This window comes from Misgurnus anguillicaudatus, chromosome 19 (genome assembly GCF_027580225.2).
Source record: "Misgurnus anguillicaudatus chromosome 19, ASM2758022v2, whole genome shotgun sequence".
NCBI lineage: Eukaryota > Metazoa > Chordata > Actinopteri > Cypriniformes > Cobitidae > Misgurnus > Misgurnus anguillicaudatus.
Genome location: NC_073355.2, coordinates 25,071,126 through 25,093,621, shown reverse-complemented (window position 1 = coordinate 25,093,621; position 22,496 = coordinate 25,071,126).

The following is a 22,496-nucleotide window of genomic DNA, read 5'->3' as shown; positions in this document are numbered from 1 at the left end:
GCTGAAATACTGCCAAAAGCATTGCAAGTCTGCAAACAGTGGTGTGCAATCAAAAGCACACGTTCATGAACGGCAAATATGAATTCATTGCGCAGAATCTGTCTCTGTGTGTAAAATAAACCAGTTGTAAATGAATTGTTGCATACAAAGGGAAAACTATTTCCTGAAATAACCCGACATCTACTGGTCCCTCTGCGCTTGCAGTTTTGTCACGATTCTCTCACTGATTAGTGATGTTAGATTCTTGAACGAATCGTTCTTTTGAGCCGGTTCTCAGGAAGTAACCGGTCGATCCGGTTCACAAATTGAACTGAATCGAACTTTAGTTTTGGGCATAGGTTCCGGGTTGATGACGCAGGACGCACAGCCGAAATAGCACGTCGGACTCAAAAAGAACCGAACAAAGTTTGTCGATGATTGCCGACGATTCTGACGGATGAGTTGCTGACACTGCGTGTGAATCACCGAGGATTTGAATGAGCCTGATGCGCGAAGTTTCTTTTTTATTAGTTTCTTGATATGCTTGTTTTATTAAAAACCTTTAGTTTTGATACGATTTATTGTGCATGCAATTTATATTGTAGTTGTTTAGCACACAAGTGTATTTATTACTTATACTTACACATCCGCAATTGTGCATCAGTGTCTTTAAGGAATCTTATTCCAAATCTGGCATTTATTATTTATTATCCGCGATTGAAACTGTGACCACAAACATTACTAACTTCTTGTGAATGAAAAGCAATAAATCAGCTATGCCTTCACAAAAACAACTTAACAAAAATAGTTTTAATGTGTTGACACAAACGACTTTATTTGAATGTTTTATTGATACAGTAAATGCGTAGTGGTGTCATTTCTTGATGACGTCAGGAACCGGTGAATCGGCTTTTTGAACCGGTTCAATGAGCCGAACTGTCCGAAAAGAGCCGGTTCGCGGAAATGAATCGGACTTTGCATCACTATCACTGATTTGAGTTTGCAAGCACGGGTGGAAAGGCGGGGCTATGAAATGAGGCACCTGATGACTCATTGTTTTCTCTTTCTGATTGGTTCAATATAACGCCAGGACTTTTCTCAACCACTTGACCGAAGCCTGCCTGTAGTCTTGCTTACTAGAAGACTGCTGGTAGTTTTTACTTAAAACTTTCGTTTATACATTACAGTAAAACTGCTCTCATTAATATGGCTTCATTCATAAACATAATTTTGTTACTTCTGTGATAGTAGGCCTATCTTACAGTAACTTGTTTTGTAAATACGTTAAATAGAATATAGTTTTGAATTGGAATAATATGCTACACTGTTCTACTAACAATAATGAATACATCCATGTACTCTATCATAGACCATAATAATATGGCAAGGAATGGAGTAGCCTACTATTTATAAAATTACTTAATAAGAAATGACTAGCACCAAATACTCCATCCTATTCTATATAATTAAAAACTGTCATGCTTTGATGTTCTTTCTCTGTTTTCTTTGTTTCTATTTTATTTGAAGCTGCTTTGGTATGATGAAAAATTGTTAAAAACGATACATAACTAAAATTGACTTTTTATATATTTTATATATATTCTTATTTATACAGTCTTGTTCAAAATAATAGCAGTACAATGTGACTAACCAGAATAATCAAGGTTTTTAGTATATTTTTTATTGCTACGTGGCAAACAAGTTACCAGTAGGTTCAGTAGATTCTCAGAAAACAAATGAGACCCAGCATTCATGGTGTGCGCGCTCTTGGGGCTGTGCAGTTGGGCAATTGGTTGAAGGGGGTGTGTTCAAAAAAATAGCAGTGTGGCATTCAATCACTGAGGTCATCAATTTTGTGAAGAAACAGGTGTGAATCAGGTGGCCCCTATTTAAGGATGAAGCCAACACTTGTTGAACATGCATTTGAAAGCTGAGAAAATGGGTCGTTCAAGACATTGTTCAGAAGAACAGCGTACTTTGATTAAAAAGTTGATTGGAGAGGGGAAAACCTATAAAGAGGTGCAAAAAATGATAGGCTGTTCAGCTAAAATGATCTCCAATGCCTTAAAATGGAGAGCAAAACCAGAGAGACGTGGAAGAAAACGGAAGACAACCATCAAAATGGATAGAAGAATAACCAGAATGGCAAAGGCTCAGCCAATGATCACCTCCAGGATGATCAAAGACAGTCTGGAGTTACCTGTAAGTACTGTGACAGTTAGAAAACGTCTGTGTGAAGCTAATCTATTTTCAAGAATCCCCCACAAAGTCCCTCTGTTAAAAAAAATGCATGTGCAGAAGAGGTTACAATTTGCCAAAGAACACATCAACTGGCCTAAAGAGAAATGGAGGAACATTTTGTGGACTGATCAGAGTAAAATTGTTCTTTTTGGGTCCAAGGGCCACAGGCAGTTTGTGAGACGACCCCCAAACTCTGAATTCAAGCCACAGTACACAGTGAAGACAGTGAAGCATGGAGGTGCAAGCATCATGATATGGGCATGTTTCTCCTACTATGGTGTTGGGCCTATTTATCGCATACCAGGGATCATGGATCAGTTTGCATATGTTAAAATACTTGAAGAGGTCATGTTGCCCTATGCTGAAGAGGACATGCCCTTGAAATGGTTGTTTCAACAAGACAATGACCCAAAACACACTAGTAAACGGGCAAAGTCTTGGTTCCAAACCAACAAAATTAATGTTATGGAGTGGCCAGCCCAATCTCCAGACCTTAATCCAACTGAGAACTTGTGGGGTGATATCAGTAATGCTATAAAACCAAGAAATGTGAATGAATTGTGGAATGTTGTTAAAGAATCATGGAGTGGAATAACAGCTGAGAGGTGCCACAAGTTGGTTGACTCCATGCCACACAGATGTCAAGCAGTTTTAAAAAACTGTGGTCATACAACTAAATATTAGTTTAGTGATTCACAGGATTGCTAAATCCTAGAAAAAAAAATGTTTGTACAAAATAGTTTTGAGTTTGTACAGTCAAAGGTAGACACTGCTATTTTTTTGAACACACCCCTTTCAGCTGGGTGCCCGGTTGCGCAGCCTTGGGAGCGTGCATGTCATGAATGCTGGGTCTTGCTTGTTTTCTGGGAATCTGCTGAACCTGCTGGTGACTTGTTTGCCACGTAGCAATAAAAAATATACTAAAAACCTTGATTATTCTGGTTAGTCACATTGTACTGCTATTATTTTGAACAAGACTGTATATATTACATTATTATATATTAAATATTACAAAACACCAGCTTAAAATTCAGAATCAACACATGTCAGCCAGCTCAAAGGTTTATGTATTAAGTCATTATAGTAGTATTCCTGCAGCCTCTTGGACATTACTAAGAGAACCCCTGGGATTATTGAAGCAATCAGAAAAGAGAAAACAATGAGTCATCAGGTGCCTCATTTCATAGCCCCGCCTTCCCACCTGCGCTTGCAAACTCAAATCAGTGGGAGAATCGTGACAAAACTGCAAGTGCAGAGGGACCAGTAGATGTCGGGTTATTTCAGGAAATAGTTTTCCCTTGAAAAGCATCAGATTATAGAATTGTTTTAGCACTTAATGGGTGTATCTATCAAGCTATTACAAACAACAATATTTTGACCGGAAAACAATCACATTTAAATATAAAATGCAAAGAGTTACATCGTGACCGACGAATTGGGAACTCGCTTAGAGAGACCAATCTGCTTCGAGTACTACTAAAATGCCAATGAACTTGGCATTGCGGTATTTGCATAATGCCAGTGCCGCCCCGCCAGGTGCGTATATAAGCCGCATGTGCAAATAGGGAAATTAGCTTTTTTGCTTCGAAAGCCAGCAGTATCTGCTACTGAGAAGCTACTCTTCTGCTCTTCTTGGAACAGTTGCTGAATTTGGTTTGACAAGCAGTACCACAGCGGACGCTGTGTGTGCGTTGCCTCTCCCTGTGCGCATCATAAGTTGAGCTGAAAAGAGTGAAAGAGTGATACGTGAGAGCTCTGTGTCTTTTTAAAGACAGCTACTCTCTCGTATATTTCCGGAGATCAGCGTCTCTTTTCAGGGTAGCTTTTCCTCAGTGCGATCTTGGATGCGAGAAGTACAGGGGTTCCAGAGACGGTCACGAGCGCTGTCTTCGTGCTTGGGCATCGAGCACTCCGAAGCAGCATTCATGGAGGGTTTTTGTTCTCTCTGTGAGAGCATAACCCTCTTGGATTGCGGAGACGACTGTCGTTTCTACGGGAACGCCACCGCACCTCTGCAGTGCTGAACGCCACCATGGTGCGGCTGCGAAGCGCTCGGAGGATGCTCTTCAGGGGATGCGTCCTCCACCTCCCAGCCTTATCGTCCTCAGCCGGTTGAGGTCCCGATGGAAACCGCAGAGTCGTGTTCTACGATTTCTGCCGAATCCATTGGACCTCCTTCTGGTCCCGTCACTTCAGCAGCACCAGGGGGGGCCCCCTTTCCCTCCGAGGCGGAGTTCGACCCAGAGATGGCGGCCGTGCCCGCTCGAACCTGTGGGCACAAAGAGCTGACTCGAACATGGACTCGACCCTTCCTTTGCGGGTGCGAACACAGAGACTTAACGCTTCGGTATCTCACTCAAATGAGTCTTCGGGTCAACTGGGAAAAGAGCAAACTTTCCCCCGTACAGAGGATCTCTTTTCTTGGTATGGAACTGGACTCGATCGTTTCATCGGCACGTTTAACAAAAGTGCGTGTCCAGCCAATCCTGACTTGCCTGAATACATTTTGGGTAAGAGCGTTGTCCCACTGAAACAATTTCAGAAGCTCCTGTGGCATATGGCTGTAACACCGCTCGGGCTGCTCCATATGAGACCAGTGTTGGTTTCACGATCAAGTCCCGAGAAGAGCGTGGCGCACCGGCATACACTGTGTAATCATTACACCTGGGTGCCGTCTCAATTTCACCCCATGGCCAGACCAAGCATTTCTAGGGCAGATATGCCCTTGAGACAGGTCTCCTGGCATTCTGTAGCACACACAGATGCCCCCAGCGCGGGGTGAGCAGCCACGTACGAGGGCCTTGCAGTCTCAGGGGTGTGGATAGCACCCCAACTGCCGCAAGCGGTGGGCTGTATATCAGGGACTCGTATGCTTTGCTACGGAGCTCCGAGGGAAGGATGTATAAGTCTGCATCGACAACATTGCGATTGTTGTGTATATCAACCTTTCGCATCTCGCTCGTCATCTCCTCCTTTGGAGTCAGAAGCATCTGAGGTCCCTTCATGCCATACACATCCCGGGCTCACTCAACACAGCGGCAGATGCGCTCTCACGAGCAGCGCGGCCGGCGAATGGCGACTCCACCCCCAGACAGTTCAGTTGATTTGGAAACGTTTCGGTCGCAGATAGATCTGTTTGCGTCAGCGGACAGAACCCATGGTCGCCTGTTTTATTCACTAACCGAGGGCAGCCTCGGCGTGGATGCGCTTGCACAGCTGGCCGTGGGGGATGTGCAAATATGCGTTCCCCCCAGTGAGCTTAATCGCACAGACTCTGTGCAAAGTCAGGCAGGACGAGGAGAGCCTTTTACTGGTCGCACCTTCTGGACGACCAGGAATTGGTTCCCAGAACTGATGCTCCTCTCGACAGCCCCTCACTGGCGGATTCCCCTGAGGTACGTTATGGCACCCGCGCCCCGACCTGTTGGAAGTGCACGTTGGTCGCTGAGCACGCGGTAGGTTTAGGAGATTTATTGCAAGCGGAATCTAACACCATCACTGCAGCGCGAGCGTCATCTAATAGACATGCGTACACACTTATATGGAACCTGTTCATCGTTTGGTGCTCTTCGCAACACAAAGACCCCCTAGAATGCCCAATAATGTCGTTCGTCTTTCTTCTTCTTCTTCCTTTATTTCTTAACGCCATTCCAGCATCTACGGCTATATTCAAGGCGAGAACCAGGTAATCCATACACAAGTTTTATTCAGCCTTTATCAGAAGTTGATTCATACACAAGTTGGGGGAGGGACAATTTTGTATCTCCAATTTACCTAACTTACGTGTTTTTTGCCTGTGGGAGGAAACCGGAGGACTGGGAGTAAATCCACGCTGACACAAGGAGAAACTCCACACAGAAAGGCCACCTGCCCTAGCAGGGGTTTGAACCAGGAACCTTCTTGCTGTGAGGCAACAGCGCTACCCACTGAGCCACTGTGCCGCCCAATGTCGTGCTTTCATACCTTCAGCAACGGTTGGATGGTAGGCTGTCACCCTCCACCAATAAAGTTGACGTTGCTGCGATGTCTGCACATCGCTCTCTAATAAACAGCAGATCGGTCGGCCAGCACAACCTAGTTATTAGGTTTTTAAGAGGAGCTCAAAGGCTGAACCCTTCACGCCCTCTCTCTTTCCTCCTTGGTACCTGTCCATGGTGCTGAAAGCCCTGCAGGAATCTCCATTTGAGCCTCTGCAGTCTGTGAGTCTAAGTTTTTGTCAATAAAAACTCTGACCCTGCTCGCATTGGCCTCTGTTAAGAGGATAGGGGACCTACATGCATTCTCTATCGACAATTCGTGCCTTCAGTTTGGTCCTGCGCTCTCGAGTGTAACACTCAGACCCAGACCAGGCTACGTGCCCCAAGGTTCCACCACTCCTTTCAGAGATCAGGTGGTGAACAAAGCGCTGCCCCCAGAGGAGGCAGACCCAACCATGGCTTTATTATGTCCCGGATCGCACACAAAGGCTTAGGACCTCAGACCAGCTCTTTGTCTGTTACGGTGGTCAGCAGAGAGGGAAACATGTCACTTAGCAGAGGATGTCTCATTGGATTGTAGACACCATCGCCCTTGCTTATAATCTGCAGGGCACCCCGTGTCCATTTAAATTAAGAGCTCACTCCACTAGAAGTGTTGCCTCATCTTGGGCACTCGCTCGTGGTTCCTCGCTGACAGACATCCTTAGAGCTGCTGGTTGGGCGACACCTAATACGTTCTGACGTATTTTGACGTGTTTTCTCCTTATCATAGCAGAATCAACTTAAAATACTCCATCATTAATAATCAAACACGTACGTGTTTGACATCATTTGAAACTCTGAAGGGTCCTCTTTAATTAGTGTACATTCACAATAACAAGAGATCTTTGTGTTTTTGTCAAATAAAGAAAATAAACAGGGCGCGCATTCAGACATTTCTGTCTCCGCCAGCTGTCTCTCAAATCACTTTACAAAAATCAGTTGAAACTCCGCGAATACTCGTCACACAAGCATGATACACATATCCAAAGAAAGCCTGAAATGTCTACTTTTAAACAAGTTAATTATAATCAAAAACAAATATTTCCTGTTTATATAATCTGCATTGAAGTAAAGAGAGTACCGTTTTTCCTGGCTGAGCTCATTATCTCTAATGCGGTCACGCCCACAAGCTGTTGACATGGTAATGAAGATACAAGCAGTTCCAACAATAATAAACAAAGCGTAAAGTTTTATCAGATTTAAAGACTTTAGCGCATGTTTGGATTATAAACTTTATACACACACGTGAGGAATATCTTCATTTATGTCTGGACATTGAGGAAGAGAAGCGTTTATCTTTAACGTTACCTAAGAAGAAGAACAATGGAAGACGCAATGGAGGAGGATATATTCCTGAAGAAACTGCAAGTCATTTGCCTTCATTTATATTTGCTATCATGTAATATGTTATGGCTTGTGCAGTTCAGCCTACATAAGCAACATCAGCAGACTGCACGCTTCGTATTTAAAAAATTTCTCATTGTTTACAAACGAGGGGGCGTGTTTCACGTAATGGCGGATTACATTGTTACATGCTGTACAGTGTTAAACACAGTTATTCACTTTCGTATCCTTCATGGCAACTTTGAGTAATGCTGCACTGCTGTATCTTTTAAGTGTGTGCTGTAATATGACTCCATGTTTACATGCTTATTTACAAACGAGTACACGCGTGATCACGTAATGGCGGATTTCATTGTTACATGCTGTACAGTGTTGACACAGTTATTCACTTTCGTATCCTTCATGGCAACTTTGAGTAATGCTGCACTGCGGGATCTGCTGTAATATGATATTGTTTACATGCAACGCATTCCATACATTGCGCTTTACACGCGACGCCGTTTTATTATGAGCTCCGCGTTGTTTACACGGAGACGCAAGCTCGCATGGACTCCTTATGCAATGTGTTTTTAAAGTTCATACTCGCTTACAGAAACGCGTTTATACCCACTAAACACAGGACGTCGAATAGACGTGCAGATCATGTCTATATTGGGTCCGTCGGTCCAAGACCAATTCTGGACATCTATTCGACGTCCAAACTAGGTCCACTATTTGGACGTCCAACCATGACCCTACTTGGACGTCATATTTATGGGCAACATTTGACGTTTGAACTGGGTAATTTTTTGGACGTCATTTGGACGTCATATTTAAGGGCAACATTTGACGTTTGAACTGGGTAATTTTTTGGACGTCATTTGGACGTCATATTTACGGGCAACATTTGAACTGGGTAATTCTTTGGAGGTCATTTGGACGTCTACGACAGGGCTATGTCTATATTACATGATTAGGCCTATGAAAAAAAAATATTTACAAATATCAGCATTATTGTACCAACATGATTAATACTTACGAATAGTCTATATTATTTATACAGTACTGTTTTTTCTGCTTTCTTGAATTATATACAAATTCATTTAAATGTACAATTAAAAGTCTGTAATTAAATGCGTAGTTCGTTATATTAAAATATATGACCATACTAACATTTTAACATGAAAATATTCTCACCTAATCTCATAATGTTGCGTTCGTGGTTGGTGGCCGAGTGGTTAGCGAGACTTGCTTGTAACCCAGAGATCGGTGGTTCGAATGCCACAGCTGGCAGGAAATGATTGAAGCGTTTGGTGTTGCAATGGATGGGTGAAGTGCAGAGACAATAATTTCTTTTCGCTTTTTTCATGTCTTTTTTCCTAAACATTTAGTGCAGAAGACGTCGAAAAAAAGACGTCGCCTGGCGTTACAAAACAACCCCTTTTATGTACCGAATTCGGAGATCCAAAAATTACATGAAAAAGACGTCATTCCGACGTCACTTTGCGCAGTGGGTAACAGAAGCTAGACGACAAGGGGACGGGCACCCGAAAACAGCCATATGAAAACAGCTTTCTGTATAACTAATCATTGCATCATCACAGCTGTTCATAACTCTCTTACAAGTCTGCATCCCTATCATCAGTACAAAACTATGAAGAGGAAAAACATATTCACACTTTTTGGACATAAATTTATATGGTAACATGAGCCAAATGAAGTTTACAGCTCTGTTGTTTATCAGTTTCCTATACAAGTTAAAGGTATAGCGGAAGATTTTCCCGAATTATTTAAAAGGACCGCCCCTCCGTATTTTTAAAAAAATGCACACGAAACTCTCTACCTCCTCCCGAGAGGGAACGCCTGTTAAACGCGTCCACGAGACAGAGAGAGAGAGAGAGAGAGAGAGAGAGAGAGAGAGCATGAAGGAGCCTAGTTCTTCTATTCGCTCTGTTTACAAGTTTCTGTCGGCATGTTTACCGTGTCTGTGCGGTTCGTGACTCGTGCCAGGGCTAGCATTGCTAATCATAACTTACATCAACTTTACTAGCAGTGATTTTAAATGGATTTCTCCAAATAGCATGACAAAATGTACCTTTCCTGTAGAAACTTCGCGTGGGAAGCCCAACCTGTCCTTTTAGCTCACGCCAGCAGCCAGCGTGTGAAATAGTCTCCCATAAACAGTCTGGTCTTGTTTCTTTCTTTATAGTCCTTTCTCTTCTTGTCATACAATTCGTAGACACTTTTTCTCTTGCGACCCTCAGACATTTTGAGAACGCGAGCTTCAATGAATGGTTGAAACCGTAGCACAACACACATACACGTGAAAGTGCGCATGTGCAGAAAGCGAACCGAGAGGCGAGCACGTACGACGGTTATACGTCAACATATAATCAGAATGATTGACATCTGGGATGACCAATAACAGAGGTGATCCACCCGGAAAACGAAAATCTTCCGCTATACCTTTAAGTTTTTAAATAGGGTTCGTTTCCAAATAAACTCAAAATGTCCTACTGACCTTCATTTCTATTTTGATTATTGTTAACTTAATAAACCTCAAACAAACATGTATACATTTGTCCTCACATTCTTTACTGTAGTTCATTCTCAAATTCCTGCCTCATTATGCAGCTCATTATGCGAGCCTTTGTTTGCTAGCTGTCAGTCAATCCTTCTTGCATACAGCCACTCTAAACAAAAAGTGTCTTACAATTTCTAAATCAAAATATTGGTTTATGTGAATGAGTAGGCAGGATGATTTTCACATCATTTTAAAGAAAAAACTCTAGACTACTAGATTCTGTTTAGGTATGAGACACTTGCCATTATTATGTTTTAAAGCAACTGAAGAAAGACCAAATGTAAGAGCATGTCAGAACCTCTGACAGTGTCCCAAAATGGTCGGACCCCAGAGGGTTAAAATATTACTAATCACCTACAAAGCCTTAAATGGCCTAGATCCCTTATATATTAAAAAACTACTATCAGAATACAATCCATCACATAAACTGTGCTCACAAAATTCTGGTCACTTAATTATCCCTAGAATATCAAAAGTGTCTAAAGGTGGTAGATCATTTTCCCACTTAGCCCCTAAGCTCCGGAATGATTTAACAAATAATGTTAGAGTATCAGACACAGCCGTTCAATTTAAATCTAAACTTAAGACATTCTTCTTTAACCCTCTGGGGTCCGACCATTTTGGGACACTGTCAGAGGTTCTGACATGCTCTTACATTTGGTCTTTTTTCAGTTGCTTTAAAACATAATAATGGCAAGTGTCTCAGACCACTGTGTTCAGCACAAACTTGGCTAAAATATTATATGAGCTACATGTATGTACAGGTTTGTATTTTTGAGAGAAAATGGTTAATGCATGGTTTTTAAAAAAAGCAAAAGTTTTAAGTCACTGATATAAGTTCACAAAACCCATACTAAACATGTTTTAACAAGACTTTTCCTGAATGGAATCTAGTAGTCTAGAGTTTTTTCTTTAAAATGATGTGAAAATCATCCTGCCTACTCCTTCACATAAACCAATATTTTGATTTAGAAATTGTAAGACACTTTTTGTTTAGAGTGGCCGTATGCGAGAAGGATTGATTGACAGCTAGCACACAAAGGCTCGCAAAATGAGCTGCATAATGAGGCAGGAGGGAACTACAGTAAAGAATGTGAGGACAAATGTACATGTTTGTTTGAGGTTTATTAAGAAGTTAACAATAAAATCAAAATAGAAATGAATGTCAGTAGGACATTTTCAGTTTATTTGGAAACGAACCCTATTTAAAACCCTATTTAAAAACTTAACTTGTATAAGAAACTGATAAACAACAGAGCTGTAAACTTCATGTGGCTCATGTTACCATATAACTTTATGTCCAAAAAGTGTGAATGTTTTTCCACTTCATAGTTGTGTACTGATGAGAGGGATGCAGACCTGCAAGAGAGTTATGAACAGCTGTTAGCATAAATTGTCCACAGAAATACCCTTACATACATAACTGATGGGTAAATAATAGCACTACATTAAGATTAACTATCATATAAACTAAATTAGTATCTCACATAAACATCTGCAATGATTAGTTATAGAAAAAGCTGTTTTCACATGACTGTTTTCAGATGCCCATCCCCTTATCGTCTAGCTTCTGTTTTAAATGCGTTTCTGTAAGTGAGTATGAACTTTAAAACACATCGCATATGGAGTCCATGCGAGCTAGCGTCTCCGTTTAAACAACGCGGAGCTCATAATAAAACAGTGTCGTGTGTAAAGCGCACCGTATGACGTGCGTTGCATGTAAACAATATCATATTACAGCAGATCCCTCAGTGCAGCATTACTCAAAATTGCCATGAAGGATACGAAAGTGAATAACTGTGTCAACACTGTACAGCATGTAACAATAAAATCTGCCACGCGTACTCGTTTGTAAATAAGCATGTAAACATGGAGTCATATTACAGCAGACACTTAAAAGATACAGCAGTATCTTTTAAGTATCTTACTCAAAGTTGCCATGAAGGATACGAAAGTGAATAATTGTTAACTGTGTTTAACACGGTACAGCATGTAACAATGAAATCCGCCATTACGTGAAATCACGCGCCCTCGTTTGTAAACTATGTGAAAGTTTCTCAATCCAAAGTGTGCAGTCTGCTGATGTCGCTTATGTAGGCTAAACTGCACAAGCGATAACATATTACATGATAGCAAATATAAATGAAGACAAATGACTTACAGTTTCTTCAGGAATATATTTTTGATAAAATATTTGTTTTTGATTTTAATTAGCTTGGTTAAAAGTAGACATTTCAGGCTTTCTTTGGATATGTGTATCATGTTTGTGTGACGAGTATTCGCGGAGTTTCAACTGATTTTTGTAACGTGATTTGAGAGACAGCTGGCAGAGACAGGAATGTCTGAATGTGCCCCCTGTTTATTTTCTTTATTTGACAAAAACACAAAGATCTCTTGTTATTGTGAATGTACACTAATTAAAGAGGACCCTTCAGAGTTTCAAACGATGTCAAACACGTAAGTGTTTGATTATTAATCATGGAGTTTTTTAAGTTGATTCTGCTATGATAAGGAGAAAACACGTCAAAACGCGTCCCCAGGGGTCTAAAAACGCCTAGAAGTTGGCTGACTCTCCCTGGGACGAAAAACCCAATGGGAAAAACTCCTAGAAGGAAAACAAATTGGGAGGAATATATATATATATATATAAACGCCCCAATTGATTGGTCTTCACAGATTGTTGTATTGTTTATATATATTGTTTATATATATATTCCTCCCATTTTTTTTTCTTTCTAAGTTAAGAAAAAAAAATTGGGAGGAATATATATATATATATATATATTCCTCCCATTTTTTTTTTCTTTCTAGGAGTTTTTCCCATTGGGTTTTTCGTCCCAGGGAGAGTCAGCCAACTTTGGCTTAACTTAGCACTTCACTGTATAAGTTACATTACTAATATGCTCGCTTGTACGGTTTAACCTTAGCCGCTATATTCTACATCTTATATTATCTATTGATTTTTTGTGTTCTCCTCTACATCTTCTCATGTAAAGCTGCTTTGCAACAATTAACACTTGTGAAAAGCGCTGTATAAATAAAATTGAATTGAAAATTGAATTATATGGTGTATTTTTGAGATATTTCTAAGATGGAAGAATGCTGTGCAGAGATGTTGGCGATATGACTATCGAAGAATAAGTTGCTGTTGAACATCACACCTAAGTTCCTACCCATGGAGGATGGGACCACAGTGCAGCCATCTATGTGCAACTTGTAATCTGACATATTATGTTTGTAGCAATTCGGTTAAATAATAAGTATCTCTGTCTTATTGGAGTTGAGCTTAAGTTAGTTATTTGCCATCCAGTCACTAACATCGCTAATGCCGTCTGTTAGCTTAGAAAACGTGTGTGTTTCGCTGGGATGTGAGGAGATGTAAAGGTATCATCCGCGTAGCAGTGAAAACTTATGTTATGTTTCCTGATAATGTCTCCTAGGGGTAACATATATAACGAGAACAGGATATGACCTAAAACTGATCCCTGCAGTACACCGTATTTAACCAGGGAGTTATATGACTCTTCCTCATTTACATAAACAAAGTGATAGTGATTGGTTAGATACGACCTTAAACAGGCTAGCGCCTGACCACTGATACCAACATAGTTTTCTAGTCTATTGAGTAAGATTGTGTGATCTATTGTGTCAAAGGCTGCAGGTCTAGTAATATAAGGATTGAGATTTCACCACGATCGTGTGACGCCCCAATTGATTGGTCTTCACAGATTGTTGTATTGTTTAACATATTTCTTGTATGTAAAAACACATTGAAGGGAGTGATGGTACTTCCAGAACGCTAGAGGGCGCTATGTGAGTGCGGTGTATGGTTATAAGTCGGCCGTGTTGCAGGCCATAACACAGCAACACCGGAGCTGGGGCCCGTTTCAGAAAGGTGGTTAAGTGAAAACTCTGAGTTTGTTAACCCTGAAATAAGGGAAACTCTGAGTTTTCTGTTTTAAAAAGGGAGGTAGGTTAAACCTGAGATAGCGGGGTAAGTCAAGCCTGTTTCAGAAGGAGAGGTAACTTATACTCAGAGTCTGTTTCCAGAGTAACATACTCTCTGAACCTAACCTGGCCGGGAGCAGGTTTTATCCTGTAAACTCTGAGTTTCTTGTGGTCTCCTCCCCTTTTTTAAAGTAGTAGCGGTGTTTAATCTTGTTAGTTGCTTTAGTACATTCATTCATTGCGCACATTTTTATCATGTACACTGTAAAAAAATGTTAGCTGTCTTTAAGTTATAATTAAATTGCCAGTGCAAATCATTTTAACTTACGACTTTATATTTTTATATATAACACTAAACTTTCAACAAAAAAAAATTAAAACAGTAAATTGAAATGACTTGTAAAGCTAATATGATATACTTAGGTGCATAGATCGTCTTAGTGACTAAAATGTCATGTACTTTTATAGAGAATCTTGTAGATGATGATGTTGCATTCATTTGTAGAAAGTTAAATTTATGTCCCGAGAGGATTTTGAGACCCTGAGTGTTTTTTGTCATATCCGCTTACATTTATGTGAGCTAAATTATTATTTTTTGCAGTCATTTTAGATATATAAATATCATTATATGACTATATCAGTCTTTGTGGTGCTCTTACATTTATACAGTTGTCATTATCAGTATACATATACATATCGCTGGTCTAGTGGGTAGTGCTGTGTGTAATAGTTGGGCCAGACGTATCATCGGCGATCGGAGTTCGAATCCCGGCTGGGTGGATTTTTGTTTTATTCATGACAAACATTTGTAAAGTTCGTAGCCTTGTATGACAAAGTATTATGCTTAATTTTATTTTAGCTGAGCTGCTGTCATCTTTTTGTCCATGGGATTGCATGTGCATGTAAATGAATATAATAACGTACAGTCCTCAGTTTATTTACTTCTGATATTTTAACTGTGATGAAAAATTAAATGTACGCATTTACTAGAGTAGCAATTTACAAAAACAACTCTTTTCTTTAAAATATATGCTCGTAGTTGCTGTACACTTGCAGTAACACTTTCAGTTTTAGTAGTAAAAATGATTAAGACCTCTTTGTCACGTGCTGTTGCCATGGTAAATCGTAATATCTGAGCTCCATTGATGATGGCTTTTCATTGTGGCTGTGCACGGGCTTAACTCAGAGTCAACCTACTCAGAGTCGATTGAACTAAATCAGATAAGCTTTTATGTAAACGAAAACTCAGAATTTAATATCTCAGAGTAAATCAACTAATAGTTGAAGTTTAAAATCAGAGTTTGTTGAACCTCCTTATTGAAACGGGCCCCTGATCACATGCACTCTTTTGTGTTTGTCTTTCTTTCATGATTGAACAGGTTAGTCAAATATCAATATCATTTTAATCTAAGTGGATGTAGAAAGAATGTATGTTAGTGCATTTTAACTGGTGGGGATTGAGTACTTTTGATAAAGTTTAATCCTCAAATGAAATTATAACATTCTCCTGTGATTGAATGCCATGTATGTTTGACACGTTTTGATGAAGGTGGATATTTTAATGTGTTTCTTATACAAGTCTAATACTTAGGATTTTTGGGAAAGGGTTGTGTTTGAACATGATGTTGTGAGGTTGATTGATATGAAATGTAAATGGAAAATAGAAAGTCATGTATATTTGAAGATGCAAATAAGTAACACAGTGATTGATTATTGAATGAGTTTTCATTAATGCATTATGTTAAAGTAAGAGAGACTGAATCAATGATGAAGAAGTGGTTTATTGAGACATGGGGCCCTATTTTAACGATCTGAAACGCAAGTCCGAAGCGCAAAGCGCAAGTGACTTTGTGGGCGGATCTTGGGCGCTGTTGCTATTTTCCCGGCCGGAGAAATAAGTCTTGCGCCGGACGCAAATCAATAAGGGGTTGGTCTGAAGTAGGTTCATTATTCATAGGTGTGGTTTGGGCGTAACATCAAATAAACCAATCAGAACGCTATCCAACATTCCCTTTAAACGCAAGGGCGCAATGTCCATGGCGGGTTGCTATTATTATGACGGATTTACCAGGCGCACGCCAGGAGCGGTTCACAGCCGAGGAGACCGACGTTCTTGTAAGAGCAGTCAAAGACAGAGAAGTTGTTTTGTATGAGGATGGGAGAAACCCGCCCGAATCAGCGTAGGTTAAACAGAGAGGAAATATCCGCAATTGTCTCATCAGCTGCACCAAGCACTACAATGATGTCAGGAGACGGGGGATTCCAAGCTTTCCAGCATAATACAGGCACGCCGGGCACACAGGAGGACATCGCTGCGTCCACCCTCACCGCTGAAAGGGTTTGGGGGCTTTGAAATCGGACCCAAGAAACGCAAGCAAGGTCCAACCCCAAAGTACACTTACAAATCAAGTTCATATACATTAAGGTTTCTTATGAAAACATTTTAATTATTATTTAGATAAAATAAACGTAATACAGCCATACAACAAAATTATGAAAATATTTTGACAATTTTGCGTTATTTGCATGATAATTGTTTAACGCTGCCACACAAAATAAATAAAAACTATCACCACAATGCTCACCACAATGATTTCCCTTATCTCATGTATTAATATTTTTTATTGTAACAATTTATGATTTAATGATTTCCCTTATCTCATGTAGCTATTAATATTTTTTATTGTAACAATTTAGGATTTGCAAAAATAACTGTTGCATCTGTGTAGATTATATAAGCAATGCGCGTTGTGCACGCTATACATTATGGTCAAGCATGCGCCCTTAAAATAGCATAATGAACTACGCGCAACGCGCCACTGACTTTAGACTAGTTTTTTTTTGTTAGTAGCGCAATTGTTTTTTGAAACTGCAAAATAGCATAAGAGATGGTTTGCGCCGGATCACGCCTCCTTTTTTGCGCTGAACCGCCCAGGGAGCGCAAGTTCATTCCCTAGTTTGCCGACGTGCGTCTTTGAAGGGAAAAACCCGCTGTGCGCCAGTGCAAAATACGAAATGATACATGCGTCACTGACAAAGTCAATTGCGCTGGGTGCAAGATAGGGCCCATGGTGTTTCTGAACAGTCATATTTGTAATACTGTGAATTACTATATTGGTATGTGTAATACTGTGAATATTTATATCTGTATCACTATGAAATTCATGAGAAAATATATAAAACACAACAACACCGGAGCTGATCACATGCACTCTTTTGTGTTTGTCTTTCTTTCATCATTGAACAGATGGCTTTAAGTTGCTGCACATTTAACTGCTAGCTGATGCAGAGGTTCTGTGCCCGCTACAATCGGATGTTAATAAGAGGTCATTTGTAACTCTAAGCAGCGCTGTCTTTGTGCTATGGTGGGGCCTGAATCCTGATTGGAACTTTTCATATTTACTATTAGTTGTCAAGAATGTGCGTAACTGGCTTGCCCCTACCTTTTCTAATATTTTCGAAAGAAAAGGGAGATTTGAGGTTGGTCTAAAGTTATTAAGCTCTCCCTGATCAAATTGTGTTTTTTTAATCAAAGGTTTAATAACTGCTAGTAATAACTGCTACCGGGTTTGACACTACAGGGAATACCTCTTTAACTAGTTTTGTGGGAACGTGGTCTAATATACAGGACGATGATTTGGATGAGGTGACTAGTTTAGAGAGCTCATCTATTGTAGTAGGTTTAAATGAATCAAGATGTTCGTATGGTAATCTAGTGTTAAGTGAACTAATGGGTAGAGTGGTGGCTGCTTGGGTAGCTACAATGTTTTCCCTAATAGCCGTAATTTTGTTAGAAAAGAAGTTCATGAAATTCTCTTTTTTCGAATGGGACCAACGGCATCCAATGTGTTAGAACAGACATTGTTCAGGCTTTCTATTACAATATCTAGATCGTCACAGTTATCTGCTACATGTTTCATTTGGTACAGGTCTGGAAGAGTGCTAATAAAGCTATCTTTAGTGGTGGAAATTATTGTTCTGGCTAGTCGGTAGCATGTTGTGGATTGAGTGATCCTATCTAGAAGTACAGTGTATGACACAAGGTAATGGTCAGAAACTGCATCACTCTGAGGTGATATTTCGATGTCATTAATATTGAGTCCGAGTGACAGAATTAAGTCTAATGTGTGCTTACGAGTATGCGTGGACTCTGTCACGTTTTGTCTAATATTGAGAGAATTCAGAACATCCATAAACGCACATCCTAATGCATCTTTTGGGTTATCCACATGGATATTAAAATCACCAACGATAAGAGCTTTATCTACAGTGACTACAAGCTCAGACAGGAAATCTGCTATTTATTTAAGGAAATCTGCATCTCCTTATAGGTCTATAGATTGTAGCTAAGGCAAAAGAAAGCTGTTTGTTGTTACGATCAGTTATTTCCATATTTAACATCATTAGTTCAAATGATTTAAAATTTTGTTCAGATTTTTGGTTTACTTTAAAAGTTTTGTTGTATATTGTAGCTACACCACCCCCTCTCCCCTTTAATCGAGGTTCGTGTTTATAATAATAGTCTTGTGGGGTGGATTTATTTAAACTAGGGCTGCTCGATTATGGGAAAAATCATAATCCCGATTGTTTTGATAAAAATCTTAATCTCGATTATTTAACACGATTACTTAAATGACTGTAAAAACATGCATTTATACATGGGCTTGACATTAACTTTTTTGCTCACCAGCCAAAGTAGCTAGTTGTTTTCCAAAGTTACTAGCCACTCAGCATTTTCACAGGCCACAATTTTGTTGCTGGTAAAATAAATTTTATATGATTAAACTTGACTTTGGCATCCTAAAATGACTTTAATTTGAGCAAATTTACTTGGTTTAGCTAAATTAGATGCAGATTGAATTTCAGTCTGACCACCCAAATTAGGACAACATTAGCTTTTATATACCATGTATATCAGTATAGATCATATCATATATTTAGGTGCATAAAAACAGTCTAGTAAGGCATAAATAGATTTACATTGAATGAATATATTAAAAGTGGGGCAGGGGTGTAAAAGATTAACTGAAAAGATATACACAAAACCCCTCGACAACCACTTTAAAATTTATTAACAACAGCAGTCAAGAAATGTACATGAATTTTACTTTCAACTTGTTTATGCAGATTGTATTTTATATGCTTGATCATGTTTTCTGTTAAAAGTGATTTAAGACTTTTAATGACAACTGTCGAGAGGGCATTATTGTAACATTAAAATGATGCGCAAACCTCTCAGCTGTCGGGTTTCATTTGATTTCGTGTTCATTCAGGAATGCGCTGAATTTCTCTCCGCTCTTGCCCTGAGAATGCGCACGCAATATATATCTCTCCAATCACTTCCATGCAATTGTTATATCTTCCCCGAAGTGTGTATGCGCTCAGACTGCGTCCTCTTGTGCATTCGCAAATCCATCACCTCTCGCGCGCTCTCTGGGAGGTGGCGCTTTGGTCCGCAACGCTCCGCTGAACGCGCGCGCGTCTCCACAAACGGTCGCAGCCGAAATATACCCGCATTTGGCGGGTGTTAATGTCAAGCCCTGCATACATTCAATGCATTGTTTAGTGTTGCTGCAGAAGGCTACACGTGTCAAAGCAGTAGTGTTTAAGTGCCAGCAGAACGCGATTCACATTTTAAACACGATCGCTTGAAATGCATATAACTTTACAAACATAAACAGGATTATTACCTAGTGACCTGACTTTAAACAGATGACTGAGCGCGCAGCTCTCTGCACGTAGAGCGGCGCCACGATCCAGCTGATATTTTAAACGTGAGGGATAGTTTCCGCTCGCTTGAAAAGCATAAAACTGAAAAATACATGAGAATTTCTACTTTGTGTGCGAGGCGCAGCTGCTTATGACGCGTCGGATTAATGACTCAAAACGAAATAACAGAAATGCGGCACACTAATCGATCTCCCTCGATTATCTTGTTTTTGCAATCGAAATGTGCAAAAATCGAAATTGAAATCGAAAAACGATTAATTGCACAGCCCTAATTTTAACTAATGTAGTCATCTGTTTTAAGCCAGGTTTCTGTTAAACAGAGTGCATCTAAGTTTTGGTCATTAATTATTTCATTGACAATTATTTCATTGACATTTATACCAGATGTGGAAAGCGGTGCTCTGTATTTGTTTGTTCGGGGAACAGATACAGTTAAAATGTGTTGATATTCTGGTAAGATCGGCTCGAAGTGCTGGGATATGAGTTATCTTGACATATCACGGCAGCTAACAGACGGATGGTTAAGCCCTGGATAGTCAGACTATATCAGAATTAATACTATTGATCAGATTTCTAGTGAGTATAGCACTTCCTTCCGATGACGGGTGAAGGCCATCTCGGGTTAGGAGGAACGGTCTGGGCCCGCCCAGATTGACAGCTGGCCCGCCCAATCAGAAATGTAAAAAATACTACTCTGTATAGTGTATGGGGTGTATTTTATCTATTTCATGTTATTTTAAAAACAGTAAAAATATAAGTAAGCCTGATAACTATTTAAAAACTATTATAAAGCAGTTGAATGCGTTTATATTAAGGTTCTAATGAGAAAAATATTCCTAAGCAGCTTTCAGCCATGATCACTTTGAGAACTTTTCTTGCAAGCAAGTGGAAAACGTATTTTGAATAACAAAACGTTAGAAATATGTGCTGCACGCTTTCCTCTCAATAACATAAACACACAACAAATATGACAGCGGGGTAAAAAATAGAAAGAAAACATCTGATCACAGTGTTTGATATACCAGCTCTCTAACTCAGCACTATAAGTCACGCCACGTTTATTGCTTCACTTTATACAATAAAGCCTATTGCTTTAAAGCAACAAATAGCCTATCATAACAACCTATAAGCCTACTGTGTAATTGAGACATTAATTTAAGAAATGTATTAAAAGCAGAAAGACGTAGGCTGCGGAAATATTGTGGGTTCACTTCAATCCACACCACAGACGTTCTTGGTTTGCTTCTTATTTGTTAAGTTGAGGCAATTGTTTGATTAAACATTGATTAATATTAAGATACAATTTATACAAATGAAATTCACTTTAAAGAAAGTCTTTCTACAAAACAAACCTATGCAGGGCTCGCAAAATCGCTAGCCCGACGTCCCGGGACTATGGTGAATTCCTGTCGGCCTACAAAAATGTATCTGCGCCCTGCCCGTCGGGCGGAGGAAAAAATATTGTAATGTGTTTGCATTCTCTCAGATTTAGTTAGGTAATTATATTGTATGTAATTTGGGGTCATCTTGTTAGCCATTACTATCCTCACTAACAAGTGAAACTGTCAGGAAATGAAGTGAACGCATAATTAAACCCATTATTCCTTTCGTTCACGTCTGATATGCGCGCTCCTCGGCTCCGCTCTTCACGAGTAGGCTTGCTCTTGTGCTCATCACAAAGTATATTAAATGTTTATTTATTTGTCATTTCGTTTAACCTCAGAGTCTAACATTATTCTAGCAATTCCCTTTTTCTTTATTTATTTAGTAAGTTAACTTAAATATGTGAGAACGAAAATATATTTTTTGTGATTTGCATGAAGAGAATATGATGTTAGAAGCTTCATTTTAGGCATTTAGTAGCCATATTTATTTAAACACTTTAATAGGCTATTTAAAAAAGTATATGGTTTTTTGGTTCATTTATATTTCTTGTCAATGTGTGCAGGTTCTTTTTTGTAGGCTATGACAGCCCAATATTTTTTTTACCAAAAAAGGCTTAATTAATGTCACGTTGCATTACAATTTAAAGTATCAATAATGTAAAAAATGTGACGTGCAGTGCGGGTGTGTGTGTATGCTGTTTAAATTAGTGTTCTGAAGTTTTGAAGAATTTTATAGACTTGTTGTAGTTTCTTATTCAAAAGTGACACCCATAGATTCAGGCCCACCCGGACTTAATCCATGCCCACCCATATGTCAGTTCTGCATCCGCCACTGAACCCTACATTATGCTGAGGGCACCACTTTGACATCCAGCCATTGAGAGACACTAATCTACTATGCGTTTCATCTCCCCGGTAGGCGGGGAGGGGCCTAGACCATATTACATTGTCTGACATTGTTTTTGCAATTTCACACATCTCCTTAATAGTATCTTTGGTGATATCCGACTGGCGGAGCCTGGTGTCATCCATGCCAGTGTGAATAACAATCTTAGATGTGGAGGTTCTAAGTAATTTACCGCAAGCGGTATCTAACACTATTCTAATACTATATCTATAACACTATTCTACTAGACAGGCTTATTTGTTTAAATGGAACCTCTTCGTTGACTGGTGTGCTTCTTAACGAGAAGACCCCCGAGAATGCCCAATCAGAGTCTTGCTTTTGTACTGTATCTCCAGCATCGCTTGAAGAAGAGGCTGTCACCATCTACGATTGAAATGGAT